The sequence below is a fragment of the Pterocles gutturalis genome, unplaced genomic scaffold (genome assembly GCF_000699245.1).
Source record: "Pterocles gutturalis isolate BGI_N339 unplaced genomic scaffold, ASM69924v1 scaffold45566, whole genome shotgun sequence".
In the NCBI taxonomy this organism is placed as follows: Eukaryota; Metazoa; Chordata; class Aves; order Pterocliformes; family Pteroclidae; genus Pterocles; species Pterocles gutturalis.
Window position 1 is genome coordinate 33,124 of NW_010102365.1, and position 11,361 is coordinate 44,484.

Consider the following 11,361-nt stretch of genomic DNA (forward strand, 5'->3'; position numbering starts at 1 on the left):
AACTTCAAATATGATTAATGAAATCTTGAAAGAATTAAATTAAACTGGAACTTGTTAAATGGAGTTTTCATATGGTCTTCATCTGGACCGGCTCAGTTATTTATCAGAAAACATTAAAATACAGTAGCACTTCCAGGATGTAAGCTGGTAAAACCTCTGGGGCTCACTACATCACTGAAATTTCTCTTCTATATAACAAACAGCCTGTGTGCTTTAAACAAGATGTCTAAGCAACATCCTTAAAAACAATTCTTCTTTTCTCTTGCTTTACATCTTTGCACATGGCCAAGTATAAGACCATGATCTTGACTAGAAGGTACAAGTATTACTGAGATTCTTAATATCTTAAAGACCAATTTACAAGTTGCCATCACACATTCATTTTTCTGCTTTTAGAAAGATAAAAACCCTGACTTTTGCATAGTTTCTTCTGACACAAATTAAGTAAAAATATGGCTCTCAGTGAAGAAGTCATAGCTGTGTCTGTTATGGCCCTTACCGTTCATTCTTTGCTGTGCCTGCACCTGGCCAATGCAAACTATTTATTTAAGTTAGAAAATAAATGGTTAGGGCATCTTATATGAAGGGTCTTATATTTTAAATACTTCATATCTAAATATTTAGATGTTCTCACTATTTTTATTTTTTGGCAAATGTTTTAAGGTCTGCAGAGAGTCAATCTCTTGCTTCATGTATTTTTTTTAAGGCTAGGTATCTTCAGTGATCTGCAATTCCTGTTTCCTACTTCCATCAAGACCAGCTGTATCACTGAAGCCTGACTGAAGCCTCTAAAGAAGTTGAATCAAAAGATATGGGAATAAGAATTAATTAAAGGAATTAACTGAACTTTGGCTCTGAATGTCCATGGCATTTAAATGAATAAATGAGAACAAGGAGCCATGAGACTGTTCCTCTGCAGTCTATCTAAGGTACTACAAGGATTTCTTTATGAATCCATGCTATTTGAAACCACCATTTTCCTCTACAGACTTTTCAATCCTTTTGAGAATAAGCTATTATCAAACTGAACAATGGTTTTTCTCATCTTTTCCAAGACTTTTGCTACAGGGAGGTATGACTAATAGTGTCTTAACAAACAGGATTTATAACATGTACCAGTATATCCAATCAATCAGCCCTCAAATTAGACCATTACACCTCAACCATTTGGACAGTCTTACACAATTTAAAAACTAGCTTATTTCTGTGTCATTTAAAAAAAAAAAAAAACCAAACCCCTTAAGCAACTGAAGCTAAAGAGGAAATCATTCTGCTGTAAATTCAACGGAGAAGCTTCACAAAGGGCTCTGTACAGTTCACATCGGTTTAAAATCATACGTCTGATTAAACCAAAAGAGATTTTTTTATGTAGGCAAGCATTTTAGAAAGACCTTTCAGATTTTTATTTTGGCACTATAATATTTGTTTTCAAGTCTCATAATCTTATACTGACCTAAATTTAACAGATTAAATGAGAGCTTACTGCAGTTGATAAGAACATTTTAAAACCCTGGAACATCTCTATTTACTGCTCTTTCCATTCTATGGGAAGTGCTTATAACCACTGTAAAATATAAGATGCAGATATACAGCAGTCTCTTTCAACTATAAAATTATTAGAATATTTATTTGCTAAGCAGATTAGATAAGGAGACAACTGCAAGTCCTTGTACCATTGAAATTGTGAGTCTGTATTTTCAGAATGTCTGATCATATATAGGACTTGCATATACCCTACTACTTTATGATCAACTTCTGCCTACACATATCTGGCTTAACCGATCATACACACATTCAACAATGCCAGAAAAGTGTGTGTACAGGTGCTTATAAGAGGCAAGTGATGTGAAACCCTTTGAAAATGAACATCAGACTAAGTGGAAAAAGAGATACACAGTTTCTTCACTTACTTAAAGTGAATGTAATTTGGCAGGATCAGAAGCTTATTTGTAGACTTTACGTAATAGCTTACTGCAGCAAAGGAAATACTTTAGTACTGTAATGAGTGAGGTGACAAAAGGAACTCACTCTGTAAAGAGTGAAGTTCACAAGATATAACACTAGCACTTCACCACAAATTCAGGGCTTCCAGTAAAAGAAAGTGCTTGTCAGTGAAGGGGAATGCAGTCAGCACTGCCTTGATGTGCCATTCATTTTACAGAACATCTCAGAGAAGCTTTTTTGGAAACATAAGCATAAGCAGAAAGCAGGGCAGGCAACAACAGCTGTGGCAGCTGTATTCAGTATTGGGCTTAGATAAAAAAAAAGGTGAGAGCCAAACTGAGATAAATACACTTAAGCCCCAGTACCCATTCTTCACCCAGAAAAGGACTGAAAGTGTGCAGCAATTAAAAAAAGACTTTTAGGAACGTGAAGGAACTGAAGGAGGTTCCTGGGAGTGCGGAGGAAAGGGATGCAGTGCCCAAATGGGCTCTGGGAGGGTTTTTTCAAATGCCAATGGTTAAAAGTCTTTCTGTAACTTCAGCTCAGAAAAAAACCCAGCTCACATCAGCATAGCAGACTACAAATAAGATCCACATTTAACCCTGTATTCCTAGGCTTTCATCTAGGTCTACAGGAGCTAGAAAAGCTTACATGTAGCTTACATATTTAGATTTATAGCTCAACTAGCATGAGACCAAATAGGATGTTGCACAAAGGTGTAAAGACAGAACTGAGGTAGTTTTATTCTCATTATTGTGTATAGCTTTGGTTGACTTACTTTTAAACTTTATTTTAAAACAAAGTATTTCTGAAACATACCAATAAAACAAAGATACAGTAATCTGCAATATAATGAAACCACTTTGTTGGGGGTTTTTGGTGTTGTTGTTTGGGTTTTTTTTTCTCCTTTTAGAGATTTTACCACAAAATGGCAATAACTTTTTGGAACCAGAAGGATTGCACTTCTGCATGGAATAGGCAGTGCTCATGGAAGCTTTAGCAGTGCACACAGCCTGACCACAGCTCAGAGCCTGGGCTCAGGCTCGGGCTCAGGCTCCCTCTCTCTCTCTCTTTCTCTCTCAGAAACCTTCAGTTGAGATTCATCAACCCAGTGAACTCTATTTCCATCTCAGTCAAATCTTGTTTTTAAGGTTTGACCAGTTTATATGTATAAATCCAAATGTAAACCTTGGACCTAGAATTATACAAGCCCAGATTTAGCATATCATGGAAACAAAAGTTGGGTCATTGTAACTCATGGCTGCATTTTTTGCTAAATAGGATGATAATGTTTAACTTAATAATCAGAGAGAGTTTTAGCAACTGTAACCAACATAACTTCTCTTCTCTCTGTCTCTCGCCCCTTCAGCCACCCTTGGCCCTTTCTATGCCCTGTACCAAAGCCCTCTCCCTCTGCACACTATCAGACCCACTGCCCTTGTCACTACAGCCTGGTTTTCTCTAAGGAATAGGCACGGTATTAAGTTAGGCTGCAGTTTTCACAGGAATTGACAGGTTTGTACATTATCTGTACTTTTTCTTAGCTATCACTTTTGGGGGATTAATAATAACACTCAGTGGACACCCTAAAAATAAAGAAATAATGACAGTCATTAATAAAGGTGAAGAGCATTGCCAATACTGATTATGGCAAACTGCTTTGACATTTTATTTTTATGCTGAGGAAATTTGCTCCCATGGAATTGAAATTACACCATTAATTTCTCTCACACTGGCAAAGCCAAGAGCCATCACATAGTAATCCTTTCTAGGACCCACCAAGCTATACTGGGATTCAACTGCAATGGGTTGCTACAGAATACCTTTCAAAACTTGCTATTGGTAAGCTGATGTATCAGCTCTAAAGACAGATGTCACTTTTATTGTCTGGTTTAGAGCACTTAGCACCTACTACAGTGTGGATGCAATCTTCCATTGAGTAAGTAAATGAACACACACATAAATAATATAGTCTACCAGACAGAATATATATCCTATAAATTACTAATTACATATTTAAAGCCGAGGTAGCTAGCAACCCAAAAGAAAAATCATATTGAATTTAACAAGGGAGTAAATCAGTAAGTTGTGCAAAAATTCAGAATGTTCTTCAGGATGTTCCACACTGCAAAAGAATTGTGATTTAATAGAAGATTATATGTTTCCCATAGTTTTATTTTGACCGTGCTGTCAATCTCTATAATAGATGTATGATTTTCTGTTGAAGGTACAGAAAGGCTAGAGAAATATAATTGTTTCCTGTGGGACTTTTTCATAGCAGAATGGAGAATTTTTTATTGTCTGGTGGTTTCCATGTATTTGAAACTGTGTTTTATTTGACTGAATCACCAGGAATGGAGTACATAGGTTGAGAGGCTGGAAGACAGACACAATAATACTTTGCATTTCTAGCTTTCATCTGAAGATCTGAAAGTATTTTACAAACATTAATGGATAAAATCTCACAATACTGCTTGCAAGAAAGGATGAATTTGGCAGAGGAAAACTGGGGCACAGAGAGGCTAAACGACTTTACACAGAAGAGGAAATGGGTTAGAAATAGAGATTCTTATTCACTGCTCTGTTTGCAGCTATAAAGCTATATGTCTTCTGAAAAGACACAGAGATCCATAAACAAAATATCATGCTTTTTTTCCTAGTCAGGTAGTCCAGAAACAAAAGGTTACAAAAGTAAGCCTGTAAAGATGTGTTTGCAGTTCCTTGAATTGAACATGTGAGGAAGGATTTAAAAAGGGGAGTGGGCAAAAAAGGGAAGGGACAAGGAGCAGCTTTGTCAAATGAATAAACTGAGTTTTCTGTAGGGTATGGTAAATTTATTGTATGTCTATGCCTCTAGAAATTTGAGTGCTTGTCAAAAAGCAGTATGCTTGCAGCTCTTGACAAACAAGTACTATATTTAACTATGTAAGAGGCCAAAAGAGAGAACAAGTTTTCCTCCAGTTCTTTCCTACACCACTCACCACTGACCTGCAGGGAGCACTCCAGGTAAGAGGAGATATCAGAAACAGCTCTGTGTGGTCCTCAGCGGAGATTTTTTAGCCACGGGTGTGTTCGTAAAAGTCAGACTTGTGGTTATTGATACAAAAACACCTATTTAGCAGGAACTGGACAGAAACCAGCAACTCATTTTGCTTTTATCTTTGTGAGCAGTCAGAGCAATGCCTCCCAGCCATTACTATTCTAGATGTGTAAATCTCTAAATATTAGTTTTGGTCCCAGGTATTTTAGTAGATTGTCAAGCTCTAATTAAGTATGTGAAGTGTGATCCTTTTCCTCATGAAGACACAGATGAAAAGCTGTTGTCTGGTCTAATTCCAGTAGGAATACAGATGTTTTTCCACTTCCGCCATGTTGTCTTTTATTGTTTATTTTTTTACCATAGCATTTTACTTCTGAATTCCTAGTGCTGGTACTTTATTTTGCTACCTAGACAAAACCTCTCTACCTACACAACCTATCTGTGAATTTGCAATTAAAAACTTGGTTCTTCTCTCTTCTCTTCTCTTCTCTTCTCTTCTCTTCTCTTCTCTTCTCTTCTCTTCTCTTTTTTCCTCAGTGAAGCTGCACATCTACATACTTCTCCACTCTTAATTTTACTCCTTCCTTTTTCTTTCCTGATGTCTCTTTCTTCATATTTTCAGTCTGTTATCCTTTCTCCTACAGAGGAGCAAGAACCTCCATTTTCTTTTGCCCTATGGCTTGCTTTCCATCCATATTCCTCTGCAGCATTTCTTGCCCACATACTACTTCTTCCTTTTCCAGATCCTTTTCTTTCCTCATTGTTTCTTCTTGTCACTTTTAAATTTTCTCTTTCTTGCTTTTGTTTCTTTTTCTTCTGTCCCCTTTGGCTCGTATCTTAATTCTCTGTTCCTCCCTCATAATTTCCTCCTTTCATGATCTCTAATAACCTTGAAGTTGACAGTTCTTTCTTCTTTCCTCCTCTTTGTTGTTTCTTTACATTATCTCTTCTTTCATCACCTTCTTGTCCTCCTGCTCTTTTCTCCCAGCTGACTTTATCTTTCCTTTAGTCTGCATTGCCTGTGGTCCTCTCACATTGCTGAGATGACTGGCTGCACATTGCATCCTTGCATGAGGAGAGAAAATGCTGTATGTTGTGAAACCTTAACATAGGATTTCTTGGCTGCCAAGACGTAGAGTATTTTTAAGTGTCTTGCACTCTTTTATTTTCATTACAGTCCTTGCAAGCTTTATCACTGGCTTCAAAAGAAGCAGAATTAGGTTAGCACTGGGCACTTCTGAAAATTGCATTCAGAGCTCATTTGAAGCTCATGAATTGGTTCAAGAGGCAATATAAACTCCATGGGACGTATGCAGATAATGACTGTTTCAGGGGATCTTGAGTCTATGGTTTCATGTTCAAGGCTAAACCTATCTTCTAGTCCTAATAAATATACCTACAAAAGCATGTGAAGTCAGACTCTTACAAATATCAAAGGTTCGTAAAGATGCACTGCAAGTCAAAAATAAAAAAGAAGTCAAATTCAGATTCATATGTTAATTATTTACCTGTATTCAGACCAATTAGAAGGAGTACTTAATCACACGAATTTAGTTTTAGCAAAAGTGCTAAATATTACTTTTTCATATGTAAAATACTGCTAACATTTCTTACTTAGATGAATTCTTCTGACACAACAGGCCTCATTGGAGGTAGTAGAAAAATTTAAAACCCCCAACGAAAGCAGATATAAAGGAAGATTTGAGGAAATAACAAGAGCCAGAAAAAAAAAATGTGGTGGAATGGCAAATGACTGAATTGACAAAAATCTTCTTCCATCTTGTCAGCTGCTTTTTGTCATTGGGCCTAGTGCAGTTCCAGTAGGAATGGGCAGGAGATCAGGAGATCCAGGCAAAGATCACCCTGGTGGGGCATTACTGAGCCCTCTCAGAAGACAATCAGGTGGGAGATTGGAAAGAAGTGTAGAGTGGAAGGATTTGTTGTTACCACTTTCACTGTACGGTATTCCTATCCATGAGGGAATGATGCCAGGCCTATGGAGCTAGTTCATGCACGAGACTAAAATGATTTTGGCTCAGAGGCTTCATGGAGTAACTTCAGTCTTTTCTATCTCTGATGAGAGATTGCTCTCTCTCTTTGCCTCTATAAATCCCCAGCAACTGAATGGTCCTAAACTGGGTATGGCTGACTGCATACTCTTCTCCTTAGGTAAAACTTAATTAATTCACTGGACTTTCCATATATACAATATTTCTGTCCTTAGCTGCTGGTATTATCTGTATTGCATTCCTTTTTTTTTGAACTGTGCGGGGGTGAGAAAGAACAATATATGCCTTTTAATTACACTGAAATCCATTTTTCCCATAAGCAGACTAAAATGCATCATGCTGGCATTTAAAATATTGCTGTGCATTTGAATGCACAGATACACACGATGTGTTTAAATTAATTATATCGCTTTAGAAAAAACATTCCTATGCCTTCAGTCACCGCCTCTGCATGCTGCCTGTTCTGCTAGCAGTCAGGACTTCCCAGCTTCCCCTCAGCAAGTGCCATGATGTGCTGCCCACTCTTCTCACATCTAGCTGCCTAACCACCATATTGCCACCTAACATGCCAGTTGCCAAAGGCATGATATGTGCTTAAATAGCTTCTGTGCACTACCCAGGGGGTGCTCCGTTCACAGAAGCTGCCAGGGGGAAGCTGTGAATCAGCTCTCTCCCTGGGCACCTTGCCCATGCTTTCCCTCCTGCCAGCGTTGCCTGCCTTGGAGGCAGCACCAGCCAGCTGCAGATCCCCTCCCCGCGGCAGAGAGCACTTCCTGGCACCACGGATGAATCACTTCCAACATATGCAAATTCAAATGTTCATTTCCAAACACCTCAGCCTTTGGAGAAAAGCTTCATTTTTACAGTGAAGGAATAACATAAAATGATTCAGGCACGGAGAAAAACGCAGAAGATAACCCTAAGAGAGCATACCTTACAGCCAGGATCAAAGTGAGTTCTCTCCTAACAGCATTGTTGCAAGCCTGTGCTTGGAAAAGAAACAAATCCACATGGGCTTTTTTTCAGTAATTTTGGGTAAACACATTTGTTTCTGAAGAAGAATGTCCTATTCCTGCTTGGTCTATTAAAACGGGAACAACTAAGCATCTCAGGAATATCTCCCACACAGACACTGCACAGCAAGATTGGTCCAGTCAGGGTCTGCAGAACAGCCAGTGACTTGTTTTGTCCTGCTCCCTGTATGTGAAAATGGGTCCAAGAGAAACACTTGAAGACAGTACCACAGGTATAGCATTTTGGTATTCTTCACCTTAAAAGATGCCTTCAAAAGCTCTTACAACTGGCTTAACTTTTTTGTTTATGATATAAATGGAAGTTTTAGCACATAGTTAAATTAAAATTAGGTCAAATGCTGAGTACTATGAAAATACATTCTTTAAAGTAGGGAAGTTTTCCCCTGATAAGAGATTTACATTGTGGTTAGTTCAGTAGCCTCCTGGTTGCCTTAAACACGGTAAAATTATGAATTGCATAATTCTTGAATTGTTGCCTCTATATTGCTGCTTCTTCCATGCTCTGCTCTTTTGTACTTTATATATCTTCTCCCAGGTGAAGCAATTACCAAATTGTGTCTGGTGGGCACAGCAGTATGACCTTGGATCTGTCACTTCTTGAGTCTTTCCTGGAGGTCTGGGATGACTTCAAAATCTACAGATCTGGAAGATGCAAAACATTCAGCACCTCCCCAAGAAATGCTGAGAAAAGGTGCAACATTAGGACTGCTAAAAGTAGAGGACACAAATTAACAACATCCATATAGTCTGTGTCCTTAAGAATCCACTAAAGTCATTGGGAAGAGAATGGGCATAATCCAGCATTAGCCATTCCTTAGCATTCTGTTAATCCGGTTTTCATTTGAACAGAACTGTTTAACTTGTGCATGCACAAATACTTGAGCAAGAGAAGGACTCTAGAAGGTCACAGAAAAGGAGACAGTTGGATCAAATGTAAGGGGGAAAGGAAAAGACTGAGAGGGAAGGATGGAAAGAATAAGAGCATGAAGAAAGTCCAATTTATATGTTCTCTTTCAAAATAGTATCTCAAATATTGGTATGAAAGACTAAGCCTACAAAATATTTCTAGCCCTATATAATTAAGAAAGAAGCAGGAGTCCTACCTCTAATGAGAGTACTCTCAGTCTAGTATTATGACAAAGCCATAAGTGAATATGGTTTTAAACATCTTTGAGTTATCTAGGAATACACATGGGCAGCATGAGGGCTCCGAAGTTTGAAAAAAAAAAAAAACTTTAAAATAATCCAAATGACATCAAATGTAATGGGCTGAAATCTTTGCCACTATTAGCAACTTGTTTCTTACTCTCAGACTTCAAAATCTCTTCTGAATGTATATGCTTCTATCTGAAAACATGTACCATCCAATAAAAGCAACAGGCTAACTTTTGGATAAGGGGAGCAAACTCTCAAGGGTTTTGCTTTGCCAGACAGATACTACTTTCTATTTTGGGGGTGAAGAGTCAACAGCAAAAGAGTAAAATACTTCCGTTTTCATTTCATGAAAACAAGCAGCTTTTTCCCTCTAGGCCTAAAAACATTTGTCAGAAGCCCAAGTGAGGAAATGTGAAAATACTGAGTGTGAATTATATCAGACTGTGAGAGGCAGTCTGGTCTAGTAAGAAGGCTAATGAACGGTACAGCTAAGGGAAATATAGCTTTGCCACTGATTTTCTGTGTGAGTTTACACTAATCTTCGAGCAATTCTCAGACATGCTTTAATTTTTGTTGTGACTGATTTGAGACTCATGCTCCATCTACACTGACTTATAAGTACAACCTCATAATTTACTTAAATTTATGTCAGGCCTGCAATGTTAAGCAAGACTTAATTAACACTGAAGGGAAAAATTCTTAGGGCGAGTCCAGTCAAGAACTCATCTGCAGGGAGGACAAGTTGGGCATGACCACAGCTATGCCCACTCCTACAAGCACTCCAGACTACTGCCTTGAGGTAGTCTCAGCTGGTAGACAGTGGGTAGACAAATCAGCCCTAATGAAGTAACACTTAGGAGGGTACAACGTCTTTTGTATTCCTCCCAGTACTCTGAGAACTACAAACACTAAGTTGCAAGTTCGGATTGCTGAAACACATTTCAGGGTGATTATGGGCCTGGAGCTCTTGATATATGAGGCCGAGAGACCTGGCTTGTTAATTTTTATGAAGAAAGATTGAGAAGCTGAACATAAGCCAGCAATGCATGCTTGAAGCCCAGAAGGCCAACCGTGTCCCGGGATGCATCAAAAGAAGAGTGACCAGCAGGTTGAGGGAGGTGATTCTCCCCCTCTACTCTGCTCTCGTGAGATCCCACCTGGAGTACTGCATCCAGTTCTGGAGTTCTTGGCACAGGAAAGACATGGACCTGTTGGAGCGAGTCCAGAGGAGGGCCATAAAGATGGTCAGACGTCCTACCATATGAGAACAGGCTGAGAGAGTTGGGGTTGTTTAGCCTGGAGAAGAGAAGGCTCTGGGGGAGACATTACAGCAGCCTGCCAGTACCTAAAGGGGGCTACAGGAGAGATGGGGAGGCACTCTTTATCAAGGAGTGTAGCAACAGGACGAGGGGTAATGGCTTTAAGCTGAAAGAGGGTAGATTTAGGTTAGATATTTGTAAGAAATTCTTTACTGTGAGGGTGGTGAGGCACTGGATCAGGTTGCCCAGAGAAGCTGTGGATGCCCCATCCCTGGAGGTGTTCAAGGCCAGGCTGGATGAGGCTTTGAGCAACCTGGTCCAGTGGAGAGTGTCCCTGCCCATGGCAGGGGGGTTGGAACTAGGTGATCTTCAAGGTCCCTTCCAACCCAAACCATTCTACGATTCCATGAAAAATGTAAGAAATCTTGTTGCTCTCTATGACTAGCTAACAGAATGGTGTGGTGAATGCGTAGTAAAAGTTTTCTCAGAGCTGCACAACTGAAGAATGAGAGGCAACAAGGATGAGGTTCATCATGGGAAAGCCAAATTCATTACAAAGGGAGAAATAACCAGACTGGTCAAACACTGGAAGAGGTTGTGGGAACTCTAGCCTTAGAGATACTCAGAATGTGACTGAACAAGGTCCTGAGCATCTTCCTCTAACTGACTTGGTCTGAGCAGAAGTTTGGACTAGTTAAGGTTTGGAGGTCCTCGCCTACATGGTCTTATAATTCTGTAATACGTCTTAAAAGCTGTATCAGAGAGCATAATGTTTGGCCTCCTATTGGCAGTACAGATGCAACCTTTCCTTACAGGCTCACTTCCAGAAAGAGCAAACACTGTCATTCTACTTTATTTCAGTTCCTTCTTGATAGGTCAAGATAAACCATCAACCAATTTCACAGAATCACAGAATCACA